The following is a 5,959-nucleotide window of genomic DNA, read 5'->3' on the forward strand; positions in this document are numbered from 1 at the left end:
ATCTCCACCTCCGTCTGGCTCCCACCTGGGGAGCCCAGCTCCTTCCAGTGCCAGCAGGTCCCTAAGGCAGAAGTGGGTCCCAACGTGCAATGGAAACGTTTCTCCTCTGTGCTTGCTTCTAGATGAGGATGGTGGCAATGGTTATTCTGCTTCTCGGCTGGACGTTGCTTTGGAGCCCTTAGGGCATCCTGCAGGCAAGTTCTCAATGTCCCTTTCCTTGCAAGCAGAAACATTGACAATGCGGCAAGCGATTATCCCGGTGCAATTTTCCTGAAGACCCTCGCAGGGCCGACGGCTTCCTGACTTCTTGCCCCCTTGCTGTCCTCCAGCCTGAGAGCAATCCCACAGCTAAGTCAGTGGGAGGAAGGAGCATCTACATTTCCATCTTTTTTTCCTGTGAAATGCCCGTTGCTCCTTCCGTGGCCGATGTGCGGACACGGAGAAGAGCCGAGAGGGAAGGGGCCGGGCTCAGTGATGTGCCCTGGGGCGCTTTGCCTTGCAAAGCTCTTTGCTGGCCCCCGTGGGTACGTCACGGCTTTTTCCTCCCTTGGGGAGCTGCAGGTGTGAGGACAGAGACCTGCAGGCGTGTGCCCTCTCCTCACCCGATCCCCTTACCCCATCTGCGGTTGGGTTCTGCCAGTGCAGATCCCACGAGATGACGGAGGCTTCTCCTGGCTGTTTATTTGACAGATGTGTCCGTAGGGAAGGCTCTTCCAGCTCCTGGACTGGAGCGTGCGCTACAGCCCGGCTGGCGTCGCAGGGGTGAGTCGTCTGTCTCTGCCGACCTCCCAGACTGTGCACTGGTTTTCTCTCTTTTCTTGGTGTGAAATCAAACCGATGCTTTCTGTTAAGGTCCTCCGAGAGCAAAGTACCAAGCTGAAGGAGGACAAAAGCCCCCGGAGCCAACTGAAGTCCTCAGGGACATTGTGAAGGAACTGCAGAGAGGACACGGTGGGTGTATTTCACTCTGCGGTAGCCGCGAGACTCGGGCACCAGAGGTTTTCAGTCCCCGTCTGGCCGGGCTGTAGCCTGCAGAGCGGGAAGGGCTCCATCAGAGCCTGGCTGCAGCCACGCTGGGTCTCAGGCCTTGCAGGCGCTGCCGAGCCCCAGAGATGGTCCAGGGCCGCCGCTGCCAGTTGTGGCTCAGGCCGGGTGCCAGGGGCAGCCGCTGCCCCAGTTTGGCCATTGCGGCTCAGAGCTGTTTGCGCAGAGGTGGGTGGGCAGGTTGGAGGGCCTGGCACGTGCTGAACTTGTGTTCAGCTCCCACGCAGCTCTGCTCGCCCGCTGGGCCACTGCCAGGGGGAGCGAGGTCCCCGGCAACGCTGGCTGCCCTTCCCTAGTGCTGGAAGTCGGGGGGAGATGCAGATGCGGCAGCTTTTGGGGTTGTCCTCCATTTCCCGTCTGCAGACCAGTAGGTGGGATGGGACAGATGTGAGCGTTGCTGGGGCTTGCAGGGCACGGCAGGAGGGCATGGTGCAGGAGCCCCAAAAGCCCAGGCATTCTTTCCAACCCCCATGGAGGTCTTTGAGAAGTATTGCCTCCTGAGGATGCCGTCTCCCTGATGGGCAACGCTCCCATCTGATCCAACTGTCCCACTTTCTTTCTCAAGAGACGGACCAAGAGGCTGCGCAGGAGGTGGCGTTTCCAGAAGGAAGCAGCGGCTCCCTGCCGGTCTCTGCTGAAGAATCAGAGGCGATGCCAGGTAATTGCTGTCCCGTGGTGAGCCGGTGTCACCCATGAGGATGACCGTGTGTCAGCAGGTTCTTCCCCGGTGCCCGCTCCTGCCCGTCACGTCAGCAGCCAAATGGCAACCTTCCCGTGGGCCCCCCGCGCCCCCGCAGCCAGTCCCTGGCCACCCTGCACCAACAGCAGGACCAGCCCAGCGGCCTGCAGCCCCAGAGCACACAGCAATGGCCCCCCTGCCGCACGAGCCCCCTGCTCCATCCCTCCAGCGAGGACTGGAGCCAGCCACACCAGGGTACAGCCTGGGACAGACACAGATCCACCACCCACAGCTTCCGGGATCCGCCATTTCTCTCCATATCAAGAGGGAGAGAGGCCATGGCGCCTGCCCAACGCCTCCTCCTCGTTGTCTTCCTCCTGGTGGCCCCGCACAGCAGGGTGGCCTGGGCTGCTCCGTTGCCAGCTTGGGGAGCAGGTGAGCAGATGGCGCTGGTGCAGCCTTTCACCAACGGGCCAGTGGGCTTTTCTCCCCGAGAAGTGTGGGTGATGGTTTGTCCCCCAGGGCTTTATCAGGGGCTTCCTCTGTGTGCGTGAGCTCTCCCGGTAAGAGCACCCCGAGGGGCCGTATGTTGGTCCACCGGCTCCTGAAGGGCTGTTGCCCATGGCCTGGAAGGAGTGTTTGGAGAGGTGCCTGGAGCCAGCCAAGAGCTCCCCAGCCCCATCTGCAGCTTCTGTAATCTCCACCTCCGTCTGGCTCCCACCTGGGGAGCCCAGCTCCTTCCAGTGCCAGCAGGTCCCTAAGGCAGAAGTGGGTCCCAACGTGCAATGGAAACGTTTCTCCTCTGTGCTTGCTTCTAGATGAGGATGGTGGCAATGGTTATTCTGCTTCTCGGCTGGACGTTGCTTTGGAGCCCTTAGGGCATCCTGCAGGCAAGTTCTCAATGTCCCTTTCCTTGCAAGCAGAAACATTGACAATGCGGCAAGCGATTATCCCGGTGCAATTTTCCTGAAGACCCTCGCAGGGCCGACGGCTTCCTGACTTCTTGCCCCCTTGCTGTCCTCCAGCCTGAGAGCAATCCCACAGCTAAGTCAGTGGGAGGAAGGAGCATCTACCTTTCCATCTTTTTTTCCTGTGAAATGCCCGTTGCTCCTTCCGTGGCCGATGTGCGGACACGGAGAAGAGCCGAGAGGGAAGGGGCCGGGCTCAGTGATGTGCCCTGGGGCGCTTTGCCTTGCAAAGCTCTTTGCTGGCCCCCGTGGGTACGTCACGGCTTTTTCCTCCCTTGGGGAGCTGCAGGTGTGAGGACAGAGACCTGCAGGCGTGTGCCCTCTCCTCACCCGATCCCCTTACCCCATCTGCGGTTGGGTTCTGCCAGTGCAGATCCCACGAGATGACGGAGGCTTCTCCTGGCTGTTTATTTGACAGATGTGTCCGTAGGGAAGGCTCTTCCAGCTCCTGGACTGGAGCGTGCGCTACAGCCCGGCTGGCGTCGCAGGGGTGAGTCGTCTGTCTCTGCCGACCTCACAGACTGTGCACTGGTTTTCTCTCTTTTCTTGGTGTGAAATCAAACCGATGCTTTCTGTTAAGGTCCTCCGAGAGCAAAGTACCAAGCTGAAGGAGGACAAAAGCCCCCGGAGCCAACTGAAGTCCTCAGGGACATTGTGAAGGAACTGGAGAGAGGACACGGTGGGTGTATTTCACTCTGCGGTAGCCGCGAGACTCGGGCACCAGAGGTTTTCAGTCCCCGTCTGGCCGGGCTGTAGCCTGCAGAGCGGGAAGGGCTCCATCAGAGCCTGGCTGCAGCCACGCTGGGTCTCAGGCCTTGCAGGCGCTGCCGAGCCCCAGAGATGGTCCAGGGCCGCCGCTGCCAGTTGTGGCTCAGGCCGGGTGCCAGGGGCAGCCGCTGCCCCAGTTTGGCCATTGCGGCTCAGAGCTGTTTGCGCAGAGGTGGGTGGGCAGGTTGGAGGGCCTGGCACGTGCTGAACTTGTGTTCAGCTCCCACGCAGCTCTGCTCGCCCGCTGGGCCACTGCCAGGGGGAGCGAGGTCCCCGGCAACGCTGGCTGCCCTTCCCTAGTGCTGGAAGTCGGGGGGAGATGCAGATGCGGCAGCTTTTGGGGTTGTCCTCCATTTCCCGTCTGCAGACCAGTAGGTGGGATGGGACAGATGTGAGCGTTGCTGGGGCTTGCAGGGCACGGCAGGAGGGCATGGTGCAGGAGCCCCAAAAGCCCAGGCATTCTTTCCAACCCCCATGGAGGTCTTTGAGAAGTATTGCCTCCTGAGGATGCCGTCTCCCTGATGGGCAACGCTCCCATCTGATCCAACTGTCCCACTTTCTTTCTCAAGAGACGGACCAAGAGGCTGCGCAGGAGGTGGCGTTTCCAGAAGGAAGCAGCGGCTCCCTGCCGGTCTCTGCTGAAGAATCAGAGGCGATGCCAGGTAATTGCTGTCCCGTGGTGAGCCGGTGTCACCCATGAGGATGACCGTGTGTCAGCAGGTTCTTCCCCAGTGCCCGCTCCTGCCCGTCACGTCAGCAGCCAAAGCTGAAAGTGTTTTGGGGATCCAGGCATGTGAACCGCATTCTGCAGATGATGGGCAATGTGACTCTCGCACAAAGGTCCCTCCCGCTGTGGCTGCATCCCGGAGCTGGTCGGGAGTCCCTGGAGGCCCAAGGTGGAGGAGCAGCTCAGGGCGGGATGCCTCCCGTCAGCTGAGGGCCCCAGCGATGCCCTGACTCCCAGCCTGGGCAGGGGCTTTGAGGGAACCTCCCCGTCCTCCTGCATCCTCTGTGCCTGAGCCGTGCTGAGCCTTTACCTGTCCTCTCTGCTTTTTGGCAGCGCTGTCAAAGCCCGCAGAGCACCACCACAGCAGCGTGTATGAATTTTATCGATCAGACTCAGGTACTGAGCAGACTGGCTGGGTCCCTAAGTGGGAGACACGTCCTGAAACCTGGGAGCGGCTGCAGGCGGCGCCCATGCTGGAGAAGAGGCAGCAGGGGAGAGCAAGGCTCGAGCGTCTCCTGAGAGGGCCTGACTCCGTGCCCTCGGGGTGTGGGAGCGTGTCCGCGGGGAGGGAGAGTTGCGGGTGTCACTGCCTGCTGCAGGGATGGCTTTTGTCCGTGTCCCTCGAAGGAGCGACTGGTCAAGCAGCTGCGCTCCCCGCCACGCTCTCCTGAGTGTTGTTTGGTGGGACACCCTGTCCCAAAGGGTGGGAGTGTGCCTCCAGGCGCCGGCACTGGGGACACAGAGACCCTCCGGCCATATCCAACGTGCCGCAAGCTCACCAGGGCTGCGCAGGATGGACTAACGTTCCGAATTGCTCCTCCAGATAGGGGCGGCCAGGCAATCCCAAATGTTGACAGTATGCAGAGGACCGCAAGCGTCGTCTGTCCCCAAGACGTGCGAAGGCGCTGTATGGTAGACACAGCAGCAGTCGTGGTTTCCCTGCCGTTGACAATACTGCTCTGCTGTGTCATCATCAAGCGGCGGCGAAAGAAAATGCAGTGAGTCGTTGGTTTTTCCCCGCACTGCTTCCTTCGATGGCTGCTTGTAGCCACGAAGCCAGCGCTGGGCCGTGCCGTGCCGTGCTGAGCCATGCCGTGGAGGAGCGTCCCCGTGTCCCATCTGCAGCTGAGGCCTCAGCAACCTCCTCTCCCCACAGATCCTCCTCGGCAGCTTCAGGAGCCCACCTGGGAACCGGCGGACGCCGCTCGCGCCCAGAAGGCTGGACCAGCCGCCCCGGCAGCCCGCAGCGATGGACCCAGCGCCAGCAACCGCCGCCGTGGCCAGAAACACCAACACGGCCACCCTCCCGTGGGCCCCCACGCCCCCGCAGCCCGTCTCCGGCCACCCCGCGCCGACAGCAGGACCAGCCCAGCGGCCTCCAGCCCCAGAGCTCACCGCAACGGCCCCCGCGCCCCATGAGCCCCCTGCTCCATCCCTCCAGCGAGCCGCGACGGCCCCCCCCGCCCCTTGAGCCCCCTGCTGCGTCCCACCAGCGAGGACTGGAGCCAGCCACACCAGGGTGGGGCTCGGGGCGGTGACAAATCCCCCTCCGCCATCTCGCTGGATGGGCAGTTTTTCTTGACATAATTTTCTATTTTTTAGTAGTATTATGTAACTCTTATTTATGCAAGTTTTTGCTTCACATAAGTACGGACTGCATTAGAACCTTACTAAGTTTTGATAATTGTTTTTTCTCCCTTAAAATAAAATCTATAAAAGTTTAGCTAATAAAGCATAATTTTACTCTTATTGAAATCACTTACAATGCCACAA

The sequence above is a fragment of the Rissa tridactyla genome, chromosome 10 (assembly GCF_028500815.1).
Source record: "Rissa tridactyla isolate bRisTri1 chromosome 10, bRisTri1.patW.cur.20221130, whole genome shotgun sequence".
Lineage (NCBI taxonomy): Eukaryota > Metazoa > Chordata > Aves > Charadriiformes > Laridae > Rissa > Rissa tridactyla.